General features: G+C 41.0%; 1 long non-coding RNA gene across 1 annotated transcript in view; it reads left to right on the forward strand.

Moving 5' to 3' along the window:
* The first annotated feature begins 5,565 nt into the window (after positions 1–5,565).
* Positions 5,566–16,870, forward strand: part of LOC138157280 (uncharacterized) — a 97,832-nt gene continuing 86,527 nt past the window's right edge. Inside the window, exons 1-3 of the long non-coding RNA XR_011167349.1 lie at positions 5,566–5,958; positions 6,110–6,304; positions 10,397–10,593. This is a non-coding gene — a long non-coding RNA (uncharacterized lncRNA). The remainder of the gene's footprint in view (positions 5,959–6,109; positions 6,305–10,396; positions 10,594–16,870) is intronic.

Raw genomic sequence — 16,870 nt, forward strand, 5'->3', positions numbered from 1 at the left:
AGAGAGAGAGAGAGAGAGAGAGAGAGAGAGAGAGAGAGAGAGAGAGAGAGAGAGAGAGGGAGGGAGGGAGAGACACAGAGAGAGAGAGAGAAAGGGAGGGAGGGAGAGAGAGTGTCAAAAAGGGAAGGTGGTTGGTAAAAACATCAACTGCAGCAGAAAGAACACAGAGGACCTGGGTTTGAATTCTGGTTTTGTCACTAAATCACTATGCAACTATGGGCAAATCTGTTTCTCTGGGCCTTGGTTTCTTATACTTGAAAGACAGCAAGTTGATCCAGACAATCTCTAAGGTTCCTTCCAGCTCTAAAGTCTGTGATGGTATAATGGACAGAGGGGGCTGTCACTGGAGCCAGTAAAACTTGGGTTCAAATTCTGCCTCTGTAATCTCTGTACTCAACCCCAACCTTTCAATGTGACTTAGAACATCCCCATGCAGTGGAGACATTACCAAGCAGCATGACTCAATCTCTCTGAACCTCTTTCCTCAGCTCTAACATGGGGGTAAATCACAGCTGCAGCGCACATCTCAAAGGGCGTTTTGAGTTTTGGTTGAGAAGATGAACACAAAGGACTTTACAGAATTTAAAGTACTATATAAATGTCAGTTATGATGATGATCCTGGGTAAGAACCAAGCATAGACCACTGAAGGGGCTAAGAGGAGGGGGCAGGGGAAAGGCCAGCTGGATTGAGAGTTTTTCTTCATGCAGGTCTCCACCTGCCACTGTTTTGTTGACATGAATTAAAAGGACAGTGTTTCTGATCCTATGAAGGCTTAAGCTTCCTGAGGATTTGGTACCAAAGAACATTTTGTGAAGAGTAGTTTAGTGTACCTAGTGTTGACTTGTTTTCCATAAAGGACCATGGGAGGCAGCATAGTATGGCAGATAGAAGGCTGTTCTTGGAGTAAGAAAGATCTGGGTTCATGTCCTGTCTCTGGCATGTACTGGCTGTGTGACCCTAGGTGAGTCACAGCCTCTCAGTGCTTCCGGTACCTCTCCAGGACTATAGTGTTAGAGATGAACACACAGCAGATTGGTGGAGGGTGTTTCCCAGTTTCAGTCAAGATCGAAGGTTGGGATTTTGAAAGGGGACAGGCCAGATAGAATTCCTCATTTCTTAGTGCATGAAATGCTTTCTGATATGCTAATGTGCCTTATTCAGACTGTATTCCCTAGGCTGTGTGTGTGCTTGTATGAGTATTTAATTGGGAGACAGAGACAGACACCTGATGTTGTGTTTAAGCCTTCAGTCATTCTCTTCCTTACCTTTTTCATCTGCAAAGGCAAGCGAAGTGTGTGCCAGACTGGCTTTGGGCTGTGCTGCAGACAAATACGACGTGTGCAGGCACATATACTCCCCTCCAGCAGCCAGTGTGCCCCAGAGCTCCAAACATCAAAAGGCCCCGAAGCTACTCTAAAAAATACCATCAAAATCTGGCTGGTGGAGGGGGCTGCGGCTCGTAGAACTTTAGAGCAATAAGCATTTAGACATCTGCGGCTGATTTAAGACCATTCTAATCTAGCAGCTGTCCAGGCACAGCTGGCTACCCCAGGTTGAACACGAGCCTTCCATAAAAGAATATACTTAATAAGATTTATGCAAGAAACATTATTAAGGTCTCCTACCCCCAAATATACTCTTTGAGATGGCAAATGCTAATGGAACTTTTGTTATGGAATAGGAGCGGGGAGCTGATTTTCTCTGCCACACTGGGAGCAGAGGACTAGAGGAAGATCCTTTTAAGTCCTAGTTTCTAATTTTGATTTTGAAAGTGCTTTTTTCCCCGTGTGTGTGTGTGTGTGTGTGTGTGTGTGCACGCGTGCACATGCATGCGACTGGTGATAGCTCCTAGTAAAAATGTGAAGTTTGTCTTTATTAATTAATTTACAAATTCAAGAAACATTTGTTAAGTGACTGCTCTGTGTACTGAATTGTCTCTGGGAAAATAGAAAGATGAATAAGATATTCTTCTTCTACCCCTGGAGTTTACAACCTAGTAAGTGATGAAACACATACTCCAATATTCTAGTGGTCTGCAGTCTTACTGAGACGAGTACTCCCACCAGAGATGCAGACTGTAGCCTATCCCTGTGCATCCATCCTTTGCTACTCTTATCCATTGGAAAAGTTGTTTTTTCAGGCTTGTCCAACTCTTGGTGACCCCATTTGTTGTTATTGTTGTTGTTTTTCCGCAAAGATACTGGAGTGGTTTGCCATTTTCTTCTCCAGCTCATTTTACAAATGAGGAAACAGAGGCAAACAGGGTTAAGTGACTTACCCAGGGTCACACAGCTGGTTAGTGTCTGAGGTCAGATTTGAACTCAGGAAGAGGAGTTTTCCTGACTCCATGCCTGGCACTCTATCTACTGTGCCACCTATCTGCCTGTGCCAGTGCCCTTGGGTGGTCCTTAATTTCAGTGTTTGGGGATTGTAGTGTTCCATGATTCATAGACACATAACATCTTTGGGAAAATATTGATCTTAAAAAGATGTGCTTTTTGAGACATGATCAATATATGTGGATATACATAATACAAATTGCAATGTGATAGGTATGCAGTAGTAGTTTTGAGAACAGAGGAAAAAACATTTTTTTGGTCTCAGAATGACTCTTCTTCCCCTTCCATTTTTTTTTTTTTTGCTTTTTGGAGGGCAATTGGGGTTAAGTGACTTGCCCAAGGTCACATGGCTAGTTTCTGTGTTACTGAGTTTCTGAGGTCAGATTTGAACTCGGGTCCTCCCGACTCCAGGGCTTGTGCTTTATTCACTGTGCCACCTAGCCACCCTACCCCTTCCTTCTTTCAATATTCGTTCTCTTTCCTCAGAGGCCCTCCATGTTCTCTGGCTATCTCCCTATCCAGAGACACAGAACTACTTCATGGCCCTGTGTTATCAAATCTCAAGAATAATTTCATTTTAAGAGACACTAGGTGGACCAAAGAACCAAAGGAATGAATCTTCAATGGTGAAAATTCAAGCAGAGGGAATTGGAAAGAGGTCAGGGGCAGGGAGAGATTGTATTGTTAGTGTTGCTCAGATAATGCTTGTAAAGGTAGCTCTGTGTGTGTTTTGCAGTTTACAAAGCAGCACTATAGGGAAGAAAGAACACTGGATTTGGGGTCAGAACATCCAGGTTCAAATCATTATGGCTCACATTACCTGTGCAACTTTGGGCAAATCAGTTGACTTCTCTGTGCTTCAGCTTCCTCATCTGAAAAACAGGAATGCTAACAGTTACATTACCTAAATCACAAGGTTATTATAAAGAAAATACTATATTAATTAATTAATTATTATAATAAATATGTATGAATTATTGTAATCGTTATTGTTCTTGTCACAAAGACTGAGAATAACCTTTGTGAACTGACTGTACAGAATCAAATGGTGTATCTCAATGAACTCCTTTTTCTTTCTTTCTTAGGCACCTGATCAGGCTCTGAAAGCCTCTTCCAAGGTCCTAGAGAAAACTAGAAACAGCTTTAAATTAAATCATAGAAGGGAACTTGGATGTCATTTAGTCTAACCTAATTTTACAAAGGAGGAAACTGAGACCAAGAAGGCATAAGCATCTTTTTCACGGTCACCTAAGGTATGAGGCAGCTTTTAAGATTTCATCTGTACCTCTTAACAGATCTGGGAGACTTTGTGAGCTTTCTGGTTTAATTAGTTTGTTTGTTTTTGGTAACATTGCAACAGTCACTTTTGGTGGGCACCTGGCTAGTTCTGAAGGGTTAATTTTCAGAGACCAAAGTTAGTGGAGATGCAATAGGACCAGGAAAAATCTTGTGTTCATAAATGTCATGGGGAATCTGGATTTCCCCTGTTCTTGCTGCTTTTCTCCAGGGCGGGCCCCACTCTCAGGCAGAAGTGGTACCTATGGTGAGGGTAGTGCAAAGTCCTCAAGCCCCTTAGAAATTCTTACTATGTCACAGGGCCTGAAGGTAGAGAGTCATTAGTTTTGTTTTGTTGTTGTTCAGTCATGTTCAACTCGTGGTGACTGCATTTGGGGTTTTCTTGGCGAAGACACTGGAGTGGTTTGCTATTTATTTCTCCAGATCATTTTTACAGATGAGGAAACTGAGATAAGCAGGGTTAAGTTATTTGCCCAAGGTCACACAGCTAGTCTGAGGCCAGATTTGAACTCACTTCTACCTGACTTCAGGATCACTGAGCCAGGTAGCTGCCCCTGTAGTTTGGTTTAAAGTCTTCTAACTTCAGGAAGTTCTTGTTAAAATGCAGACACTTAATCCTGGAAGAGGTAAGGCTATTATGATCAATTATTGACATCTAAGCAGAGAAGAATTTACCAGATTAATTTGCCAGCACCTTTAGGGAATATAGCACTAGAAAAGGATGTATTGGTGGGGATGTAGTAAGAAAGTGAGAGATGGTGGTGGTAGAGGAGAGGAAATGTCAAGTAAGGTCCAAATGAAAATTTTTTCACTCTCTCCCCCTCTGTCTCCTTCTCTCTCTCTCTCTTTCCCCCTCTGTCTCCTTCTCTCTCTCTCTCTCTCTCTCTCTCTCTCTCTCTCTCTCTCTCTCTTTCTTTCTCTCTCTCTTCCTCTTCCCCCCTCCCCCTTTTCTCTCTGGTTTAGCTAATTTTATTTTTAAAAATCTTATTTTACTGGTATTGTTTTTCCTGTCATCTTCATTTCCGAGTATATCCTCTCCCCCCCCCCCCAGCAAGTCATCCCTTGTAACATAGATTAAAAGCAAAGCAAAGGAGTTCAGCAGAGCCAACCACATATCTGACAGCATATGCAATATTCCATATGCAGAGTTTTCTATCTTTGCAAAAAGGGGAGGCCAAATTTAAATTTTGTTAACATTTATTGAGCACCTATGATGTGGAAGGCAAAAAGATAAATAGAGCTCTACCCTTTAGAAACTCAGTCTAGTAGGGCAGGAAAGAAACACACTAAAACTGTAAATGACTCTGTGAATATTAGTAACAATGGCTAACAATTATATAGCATATACTGTGTCCCAGGCGCTGTGCTAAACACTTTGCAATTATTATCTCGTTTGATCCTTATAATAACCCTGGGAGGACAGGTGCTGTTATTATCCCCATTTTAGAGATGAGGGAACTGAGGCAAAGATTAAATAACTTGCCCAAGGTCACACAGCCAGTAAGTGTTTGAGGCAAAATTTGATCTCAGATTGTTGTTGTCATGTCCTTTGTTTTTTTAAAATTATTTTTTTTTGTTTTTTAATTTTTTGTGTCCTTTGTTCTTGAAGAAGGCCAGTGACACCAAGAGGGTGACGTCTTGACTTGCAAGTGAATTGCATTTATGTGAGTCAGAGGTGTATAAAGCCATCAGCCTCCTCTCTCCTCCAGAGTCATCAGAGTCCAGTGGCAAGACATAAGTCAGGATGACTGTGTCAGTCACCTTTGAACTCGGATCTTCCTGACTCTGGGCCCAGCATGCCATCCACCAAGCCATTTAGCTGCCTCTATGCCCTAAAATATAAAGCAAAGTGTGAGATGTGCCACCAGGGCTGTATAAAGCAAGTCCTGGGGTAGTTCAGTGGAGGAAGAGAGCATAGCATAGCTAATGAGGAAATCAGGGTAAACTTCTAGAGGAGGTAGTATTTTGAGCTGTGAGTTGGAGGATAGATAGGGCGTCAAATGGCAACCATATGGTGGTGCAAAGAAAAAAAACCCTTTGTGGACACTGCGGACATATTTTCTGGGTAGGGGGTGGAAAGGAGGGTGCTGGTTGTATTTAGGGGGTAGTGAGCTCTCCCTGAAATCACAGTAGTGTAGAAGTGTCCCCCCTGGACAATAGCTCTTCTCACAGGGTTTGTCTTTTTTGAGGCCTTTCCCCTTCATCCTATCTCCTTCACAGGGAAACATCAGCCTGAGTCCAGAGGGGCTGCTACCTACTTGAATTGAAGGAAGCCTGCCTTGCAGTGCTGGGGACCTGAGGAAAACTTCAACAAGACTTTGGTAATTTGTATCTAACTCTTCACTGAGGCATTTCAAATGCCACTAACTTATCAGCCCTGATCTAATTGCTCTAACTACCCCTTTGCACAATTTGTAGCGGCAAACCCCCGTTCTTGGCTCATCTAGCTAATGTCTCTTTTTTTCCACTCAGTGTCTGCAATCCTGAAAGCAAAGTGTCAGAGGAGGGGAGCCAAAGGAGGCATTGTCAGCTCTGCCGCAAATCAAAATAATTTGACACTTTCATTTTCATGATTTCATGTGGATCAAGATGTTCCCCAAAAGGAAATGAACCAGACCCATAAAAGGGAGGAAAAGAGGGGCTTTTGCTTCGGATGGTCCACATATGGTATAAATTATTAAGGAATTAGCATTTTTCCATAATACCAAAGGCATGAGCAGTCAATAGAAAATAATGAATCCCAGGCAATCAATAGACAGTAAATTCAGACTCAGGAATTGGTGCTCAGCTTAGAAAGAGGGCAGGAGAGAAACTTTTGAGTTGAGGAAACAGCCTGTGGGGAAGACTTCACTCTAATAAACGAGGACATCTGGGAAGATATCCTAGAAATTATGGAAATAAAGAGAAAAGGGAGGACACATTAGAGATACTTGGTGCCCCAAATATGACCTCAGGCGGGTGTAATAAATACCACTAATGACAGGTGCTGGGCCATTGGTTTTGGAGGTGGCTTGTGGATTTTAGCTGAAGGCAGCTTTTGGTTGTGAGGGGGTTGCGTGTTCAGGCTGTTAGACTGGCTTCCGGAGGATTTCTGGTTATACACTTCAGTCTTGCAGAGTGGGAAGGAAACCTCAGAGATCTGTAGGCTGCATTGTTAGTGGGAGAGAGAGGATCTAACCTTGATTGTCCTGCTTTCCCTCTATCCTTTTCCCTAACCCCAATGCCTCCCTCCTCACTCAGTTCTACCTATCTAAACCCTGCCCTCAAGCTTTGGCCCAACCCAAGCCTTTCTCTCCTTCGAGAAGCTTTCTCTGAGACCCTCTGAGACTTGTGTACATTATTTTTTTGGTAATCAATCATATCTGGCCTTGGGATATCTCTTGTGCTATTGTTTTGAACTGTTATTTGTTTATTTTTAAAATAGCTAGTTAGAAAACAAAACAAAAAATAGATAGTTAGAGACATCATAGTGGTATGGTTGACCTTGGAGCAGGGAAGACCTGAGTTCTAGTCCTGTCTCTGATACATACTGGCTGTAAGTCATTTAAACACTCAATGTTTTTTAGGTAACTCTCTAAAATTCTAGGTAACAAAGGAAATGTTGATTTGCATCAGTGATGGGATCTCCTTGCAATTATGATTTTATGCAATGATGAAATTCTGTATCTGGACACACAGATCTATAACAGCTTTTTTTTCTCCCAGTCGGATAGGCTATTAGCTCCTTCTTGGCAGGGACTATGCCATATATAGCCAGCATTTTATATGGTGCTTTATATGCTGCAAAGCATTTTACAAACATAATTTCAGCAACCCCGGGGAGTAGGTGCTATTATTATATCTATTTTACAGATGAAGGAACTGAGGGACTGAGTAAAAACAAGGTGATTTAAATCACAGTGTCAAAATCAGAATTTGAACCCAGGTCCTTTTGTCTTGAAGATAGCACTCTATTCACTATACCATGATGCCTCCCAAGGTTCTTAGCACCTAGAATCACTGCATCTTGGGAAGGATCAGAGGATCATAGATTCAGAGCGGAAAGCAGCTTGGAGATCCCCTATTTGTGGATTTGATTTCACCCTGTTTATGTTACAAAGTCACTATGATATCCATGTTTTCTTAACCTTTATAATTTTCTGGTTGTGGAACCTGGAGCATGGGACAGTGAAATGAACAGTGAATTTAGAGTAAGAGGAAACTGATAAGAATCCAGACTCTACCATTTACTGTGTGTCACTTCGGGCAAAGTAGTTAGCCTCATTGGTCTTAGATTTCTGGATCTGAAAATGGAGTCGGATCATGGCCCCTGAGGTTCCTTCCAGCCCTAAATCTACAATCCTATATTTATGTAAAATAAATGAGGAAGAGTTTAAGGACGATAGATTTGATTGACATAGGTGCTCTTCAGTAATCAGATTCCTTTACTGCTCAAATGGATGATCTTTGAGAATTGCTGTGAAATAAGAAATGAAATAAAACATTTACTAAGTACTTACTTATGTATGGTCCACAGGGTCACTAAGAATTGGGCACGACTGAATGACTCCACAGCAACAAATCAAAACAACTCTGAGATACCACCTCACACTTATCAGATTAACTAATATTACAGAAAAGGAAAATAACAAATGCTGGAGGGGATGTGGAAAAATTGAAATGCTTATGCATCATTGGTGGAGTAATGAATTGGTCCAGCCATTATAGAGAACAATTTGGAATTATGCCCAAAGGGCTATAAAACTGTTCCTACCTTTTGACCCAGTAATAGCATTACTAGGTCTGTATCCCAAAAAGATTAAAGAAAAGGGAAAAGGACCTATTGTATGAAAATACTTATAGTGGCCCTTTTTGTAGTGGAAAAGAATTGGAAATTGAGGGGATACCCATAAATTGGGGAATGACTGAACAAGTTTCTGTATGATTGTGGTGGAATACTATTACCTACTTATATGAACTGATGCAAAGTGAATGAGCAGAACCAGGAGAACGTTGTATATAGTAACAGTAATGCTATGAGGATAATCAATAGTGAATGACTTAACTACTCTGATCAAACAATGACCCAAGACAATTTCAAAGGGCCCATGATGAAAAATGTTATATGTCTCCAGAGAGACTGATGATCTCTTGAATACAGATTGAAGCATACTTAGAAAAACAAACAAGCACTCTCTTTATTTTATTGTTTTATTTTGTTTGTATTTTCTTTTACAACATGGCTAATAAAGAAATATGTTTTGCATGATTTCTATGAATAAATTATTTCAAAGTGCTTGCCTTCTCAGAGAGGGAGGAGGGGTGAGAGAGAGGGAGAGAATTTGGAACTAAAATTTTTAAAAAATGATTGTTATATTTTTTTACATGTAACTGGGAAATATTTAATGAAATAAAAAAATTAAAAAATAATTTCTCTATTTTCCCCACTCCCACTGAAAAAAAGAGATCATAAGTTTCAGAATCTTTTGAAGTCAAAAGCAGAGTTACCAAAACCTTGGAATTTCTTTCCTAAGAAATAATTCCTTTACCACCAATCACAGTCCAAACCTTAGGCAGCTGCAAAGTTGACTGAGATGTGCTAAATGGCTCTTAAAGAGACTTACTGCTGTTTATTGAGTCACCAGAGAAAATCAGGCTTGCCCCGCCTCCCCTTTCATTCCTATTATTTTTCAGATACTATAAACTGGAGTCAAGCCTTTTTCTTTGTCATTGCTTATCATGTAGCAGGAGGCACTGTCCTCCAAAATACTGGGGACCTAACCTCTGCTTTGCTAGAGAAGAATCCCTTCTGACTGAGGATTTTCTACAAATCTCTTCCCTTTTGTTGTATCAGAATTTCCTGCCTTCATGTCTCACTGGAACCCCTTATCTCTAAGCCATTTATGTTTTGTTGGCAGAGTGGATTTGCCTTAAAAATGGAGTGGGGGTTAAAGTCTAGGGAGGTCAATTGGCCTGTCTTGAGTTCCTCTCAATTTCCTTCTGACTTAAGGGAGGGTGATGCTGGTAATACATGATGAATATGGGGACTAGTTGTCATTGGCTTTGGGTTTTAATGGAACATGTTGTCCAGAGAGTTCCAAACTGATGCCAACAGGAGGCACTACATTTTCCCAGTAAAGGGGTTGGGTTTGCACTGAACTGTCCATGTTTGTGATTACAGAATCACAGAATTTAAGAATTGGAAGGGATTGTAGAAGCCATCTAGTCCAACTCATACATGAAAGAGATTTCCACCATAACATACCTGACAAGTGGCTGTCCAGCCTTTGCTTGAAGACCTCTGAGGAGCAAGAATCCACTGTCTCCCTATCAATTCCATTCCACTTTTGGACAGCTCTCATTATTAGCTAGTTCTACCTGACATCAAGCCTAAATTGGCTTCTTAGCAACTTCCTGCTGTTCCTGGTTTTGCCTTCTGGGATCAAACAGGACAAGTCGAATACATTCTCAATACAACAGCAAATACTTGAAGATATTTTATTATGTCCCCCAAATCCTCTTTTCTCCAACTAACCCATCTTCAACCCTTTCTGTTAATCCTCAAGACTCTCTCACCAGGCTTCCTGATGACCAGCAGCATACACTTAGGAGACAGTTAGTGAGGTTTAGGGATTTAGGCAGGAGTCATGAGATAGATTTTTTTTCTATGTAAATCTACTGAGCTAGAAATAGAACCTGTAACCTTGACTTTATCATAGAAGCATAGGGTTTAGAGCCATCAGGGATATAATTTAACCTCTATTTTTTTTTTTTTTACAGATCAGGAAACTGAGGCCCAGAGATACTAAGTGACTTGGCCAAAATCACATGGGCAGTAACTGGCTTAACCAGGATTCAGATCCAGCTCTGTTCCTCCTTTCTTCCACATTCCCTGTTGGTTGCTGGTCTTGCATCAGGGATGTGCTGAAGCCAGTTTGAAGTGGCTCAAGAAAGATGATCATAATTAAAATTTCAGTGTGAGTGTTTACACCCCAGAAATGGGCAAATATATGACTTGAGTGAATTGTTTTATTAATTGTCTGGACTTAAGAAGGTGATGGAGAAAATACTAGCAATGTGTATTAAGCTTAAATGTATCTAGTGTACATTTTTATTTTCTGGAGATCTGGTTGTTAAAAATTTATCAGCACACTGCAACCTTGTGTCTTCTTTTCCCATTTGAAGATGTCCCTGTTGGACAGAATGGTTAAAGCACAGAATTTGGAGTCAGGAAGACCTGAATTTGAATCATATCTTAGATGTTTGCTAGATGTGTGATCATAGGCAACTTCAACTTCTTTGAGCCTCAGTTTCCTTGTCTGTAAAGTTAGAGTAATGATAATAGAATCTACCTTGAAGGGTTGTTGTGAGCCTCAAATAATATATAATGAAGCACTTTGCAAGTCTTAAGGTACTCTAAAATTGTTTTGTTGTTCAGTCATATCCAACTTTTCATGATTCATTTGGGATTTTCTTGGCAAAGATACTGGAGTGGTTTGCTATTTCCTTCTATAGCTTATTTTACAGATGAAGAAATGGAGGCAAACAGAGTTAAGTGACTTTCCCAGGGTTACACAGCTAATAAGTGTCTGAGGCCATATTTGAACTCAGGGAGATGAGTCCTCCTGATTCCAGAGCCAGCACTCTGCTGCACCACCTAGCTGCCTTCTAAATGTTAGCTATAATAATAATAATAAAATTTAACCTGATTTCTCCTGTATATAAAAGGAGATAAGGAAGGAATGCTTTGTTCTAGATCTGATCCCTGAGTCCCAGAGACATGACTCTGCTCGTTTACTGATTTCTTGATTGATTTTGACATTCTGGTTTACCCCAAATATGACTCCTTATTGTTGTTTTTAGTTTTCTGTGTCTTTTAGGTCAGGTGCTAGACTACTGGCTTCCATTTTGCTTTCTGTGACCTGATTTGTTGGTTTCTTAAAGGAATGTCCTAAATAGGGGTTTGAATACAGATTTTGTAAAAAGATGCTAAATCTTATTCCTTGGGGACAAAACACCCCACAGAACAATTCTTTTGGTGGCATCTGAATGCCCTGCTCTTTGCCATACCTTAAGTATGGCTTTGATCTAATCCACACCCTTTATGAGGAGGCTGAGGCCCCCCAAAGTTAAATGACTTGCCCAAGGTCACACAGGTAATAATAGCCCAGCCAAGATTCAAACCCTGGTTCTCTACTTCAAATCTAGTTCTTTTGGTATTTTCCCACATTGCTTCCTTGTCATTTCATTGTAGCCATTAACCTGTTTATATGAACTGAGTAAGGAGTAAAGCTAATGTGACTGGAGGGAGAGGAGCTACTACTGTGTGCAGGGGCAGAAAGGCACTGGAGGGTGGTAGGAAAGGTTGGGAGATGGGAGGTTGAAGAACTCGGTTCAATCTTTATTTGGGTCTCATTTGATAAAGGGATAACTCCAAATGAAAAATCTAGGGTCATGTAAAAGAAGTCTTGGGTGTTGGACTCAAATTTTGTTAGGTATTTCCCTGAATCAGTCTTTTATTGGGCATGCCCTTGCATTTTTGCCATCATGAATGATCATTGGTAGTTGGTTTAATGAAAAGTTGATTTTATAGAGAGCATTGTTTTTTTAAAATTATTTAAAAATGCATTTCTATCCCTGATTCTGCCCATGTCTGGCAACAACTGGTGATGGGCAAAAGATGAAGCAAACTTTTTTTTTCTCTGTGAAATGGGAAAGGAGATAAACAAGGGTTAGTTTAGTTTTTATAAACAAATGGAGGCTGGCCAGCTCTATTAGGGAATGCATGATTGCCCTCCGCCAACAACCAGAATTAGCAATCAGTTCTGGGAGCTGAGTAGATGAGGAATAAAAATGAGCTGTAAGGCATCAGGGAGGTATGGGCTGCTCTTTAGAAAGATTAAAGTTACCCTGTGCCTTTCTGTCCCCTAATTACATTCTTTCTAGTTGATATCTCTGAATTACATGAGAACCAGCCATTGCTGGGCAAAGCAAATAGACTATTATATTGTTTCATAGAAATTGTGGGAAAAGAACTGAGAGGCCGTGAGAAGGAGCCACTCTTTCTTCAGCTCGTCTTTGCCCATGTGCTCTTGTGAGCACAATTTCTATTTGAAAGGACTGGGAAATGCTATCGTACAGCTAGTGTCTGTCCTGTGACTTTGTCAGAGCCTGGGAGAAAGGGACCTCCCACATACACTTGAGGTCAGGAAAGAAAACACACTTTGGCCCGAGGCCAGAAAGGAGCTGGATTTACAAAGAGTCTTTCCCTTCCTGGAGGATATGAAGGGTGAGGAGTGGCCTTCATGAATTTGAGATCCCAAATTCAGTTCCCCAAAGAAAGGAATTCAGATGGAAGCTTAAGAAAGCATCAGCACAGTACTTTCAGTCTTTTAGCAAAGAGAATTCTTTCTCCCTCTTTTTTCTTTTAGTGAGGTCTCAATCAATGGGAGTTAGGAAAGATGACTCTCATACCCGATGAGGCTCAGCACAATCTTTTAAAATAGAATCCAAAACATTGAAATTTCCTTAGAAAACAAGGACTGGCTTTAGCCATTGAACTTATAAGAATTTAGCTGCTCATTAACCATACAGTCTACCTGTGCCCCTAGGCTAAATGAAGGACATCTTTCTCAAGTCACATTATGTTTCAGTGTCTTTCCAACCTATTTTTTAGTCCTTGACATTTAATTATTCAAAAAAGCCTTGTATGGCCTCATCTGTATTACCATCATGAACATAATATTATCATGCAATTAAAGGGTATAATAGCCTGCTAAACTGGATACCCACTAAGTATATCCCAGGTACTAGTTAAAACAGTTGAGTTGGCAATCAATGAAACATTAAAGTATTTTATGGGAATTCCAAAATGGCAGGATGAACTGAATTTTCAATGTCAGAGTCCTCTAGATTCATGCTGGAGCTCGCTTGCTTAGTTCACCACTGAAATTTTCAAGTCCAAAGCTGGCCCTCTGAAGACAAGTTAAATCTGTTGCACTTTGAGATGGAAGATCAAAGGTGACTGAGCCTGGCTCATTTTGGTCAAGTAGCCATGACCTTTAGGCAACATGAGAAGAATTTTTAAAAATTCCTTTTCTCCATATAGATCTGGGCAGATCAGGCAGAGATATTGTAAAGTGGTGGATGCAATATTGTGTTCAGACTTTTTCTGGTGTTAGGTTTGAGGTCATTGTAATGCACTGAGACTGAAGGGGCATTTTAATATTTTGCCTTGACTATATCTAGCTGTTTTGCAAAGAAGTAAGTGTTTTGGACTTTGTATCTGGATAAATGCTGAGAAGATATCCAGATTATTGTGGATTTGTGAATGGAACAGAGTGTTTCGTTGTTTTCTGGTTGAGAGTACTATTGTCTTTCCTGGACAGTGGTCCTGAAGAGTAGCAGACAGAAGAAGACAACATCTGTACCCTGGCATGAAACTTGTATCAATATCAGTAACTCAGTATCAGGGTATGCCTATGTTTGATGAAACAGATCCCAGTTGATTTATTTTGTATACATCCTGAATGTATATAGGCAGCATCATGTCGTGTGTACAGAGCTTGCCTGACTATCAGGAAGATAAGGGGTCAAGTCCTGTATCTGACCCAAAGGGGCTATAGTGACCCTGAGTAAATCACTTAAGTTGGCCCTGCCTCAGGCGATTCTCTATAACTAAATCATAGAGCAGGTGCTGACCTATATTGGCAGAGGGAGTTTCTTGTAGGAAGTGCCCAATGCCAATGAAATCACTGATTGGGAAAAAAAAAAAAAGAAGAAAGCCTATTATTTACTTGTCTATGACTGTATGGTAACCATTTAGTAAGTTCTCTGAGGGCAGAGAGTGTCACATTTTTGGATTTATATCCCTAGAAGTTGGAGCTTAAGAATTAGAATTGAGTCAGACTGCCTAAGGCTGACAGGTGCTAGTGATAGTGGTGGGAGGGAGGAAAGATAGTAGTTTCCTAGGGTCAAGGTTGGTGGTAGAGTAAATGTAAATAAAAAATGAGGAGGCCAAGTTGGTACCTCATCTGTGGGGGTCCAAGAGCATAGGATTATAGATGTAGAAGATGCCTTAGAGATCTTCTAGTCCAGACTCCTCATTTTATAAATGAGGAAACTGAGGCCCAAGGAAGTTCAAGTGACTGGCTCAAGGTTACACAGGTAGTAAGTGGCAGAGCCAGGATTCAAACTCAGGCTTCTGACCTCAAGTTTAGACATTTTTTCGGGGCATCACACTGACAAGATCGGGCTGAGACAAATGGGAAGACTAGTTGACCTAGCAGGGATTTAGGACCAGAGACTCTGTACCAGATCAAGAAGTCAAAATACAGGCAATACCAGGGAACTGAACATTTGTCTGGTTCAACCTGATTTCTCTAAACTTGAATATCTTTTCTTTATTGTGGTTGCATGTGCTCCCCTCTTTTTCCCAGGATTGAGTCACTGATATAGTCAGAAGTAGGGTTCACCAAGCCTCCTTGCTACTCAGCTGTCTCTGTTGGACTGTGGGCTGGGATAACTTAGCTATATATATTGGGTGCATAGCTCTATTTTGTCTGTCTTTCCTATTGTCTTCTAGGACATGAATGCTGTTTCCCAGAGGCTGGGGGTAGGGTTCAAAACCTGCTGCCTGTTGGGAAAAGCTATTAGGTAGGTATCCATAATGTCTTTGTTGTGAAATGACATAAAGACCATGTTTGGTGGACTAGGTGCTAAATAGGGAAAAGCATTAATAATTATTTTATAGCTCTGGTACAACTAGCACATAGATTTTGGAAAAAAAAAACCCAAGCCATTGTAATCTGCTTTACACAGAAGGAGAGGGAATACTATGAGCAGGTGCAATCTGAATTGAATTATTTCATTACTTGCTCTTTGTGTGGTTACTGCCAAAAGAACAAAGATGCTTTAGCCTACCTTTTTATTTTATTTTATTTTATTTTTGAGACAGTTAACTTCATTTTGTAGAATGGAAATGAAATCCACATAATTCAATTAGACTCAGCCCAGTACACAGAGATCTCATCATTATTTTCTTGGATGTTTGCATGGTTCTGCAAACTTTTTAGAGATTGTCCTATCACTTGTGTTTCATAAACAGTGGCTATTGGAAACCAGGCAATGAATTGGAGTTTCTCTCTCTCTCTCTCTCTCTCTCTCCTTTTCTCTCTCCTCTCTCTCCTTTTCTCTCTCCCTCCTTTTCCCTCTCCCTTCTTTTCCATCTCCCTCTCCCTCTTGCTCTCCCTCTTTCCCTCTCTCCCTCCCCCACCCCTCTTTCTCTCTCTCCCTCTCCCTCTCTCTCTCTTCCCTGCTTCTGAAATGAATAGCAAACAAATATGTAAATCAATTGTAGCAGTCAGTCACCCTAGGTACCACTTTCCAGTAGGGCTCTGTGCTGTGTGGCTACAAATTGATTTCTTGTAAAAAAAGCCCAGAAATGCTCTTTAATTTCTGTGTAGCTTTATGGAGAGGTTCCAAAGCATGCCTGGGTCCATTAATATTATTCCCTGAGTTGGGCCTTCTTCCACATTAACTTCCCATCAACAACTGAATTACTTATCCAGCATTGTGTGCTAAAAATAGCCCTGAATTTGGAGTCAGAAGACCCGAATTTGAATCCTAACTCTGATGCTTACCACTTGTGTGACTTGGGTAAGCCAAAACAAACAGCTGTATTTCCCATATTCTCTTAATGTCAGTGAAAGGTAGTGTTATAGGGGGTGGATGGAGACTGATCTTGAAGCATCTGGCGTACACTTGAAGCCCCTGTGGGCCTGGGCAAGTACCATGTGACTGTGTAGCTCACAGGGCCAGTCCTTGTCCTACTTACGTCAAAGCATATAGTTTCTTAGCATCGTTGGCTTTCCTTAGAATGGACCTCACCAAAGGAACAGTACTAAGTGTGGCCTGTATAGGTGATGTTTGGTGGGGATTGAAGAAGCTTCTTTCTGCCCTGTTTCCAGTTGAATTAAGAGCCTTGGGCAGTGGAGGAAGGTGTGTGTGTTGGGGGGGGGGTGGAGAAACAGAGACAGAGAGACTGAGAGGAGGGAGGGAGACAAGAGAAACAGAGACAGCTTCAGAGAGACAGAAACAAAGAGAAGGAGAGACAGAAGCAGAGATATACAGAGGAAAAGAGAAGGGGGAGAACTGGTGCTGGGGCTCTAGCGATGCTCTCCTTTGTGCATTGAGCAGTAAGTTTCTTAACCTTTCTAGGCCTTAGTTGCCTAATCTGTTAAATGGGATGACCCC

Source organism: Petaurus breviceps, unplaced genomic scaffold (assembly GCF_028583685.1).
Source record: "Petaurus breviceps papuanus isolate PSGF00001 unplaced genomic scaffold, PetGlider_PUasm1.0 171, whole genome shotgun sequence".
Taxonomy (NCBI): domain Eukaryota; kingdom Metazoa; phylum Chordata; class Mammalia; order Diprotodontia; family Petauridae; genus Petaurus; species Petaurus breviceps.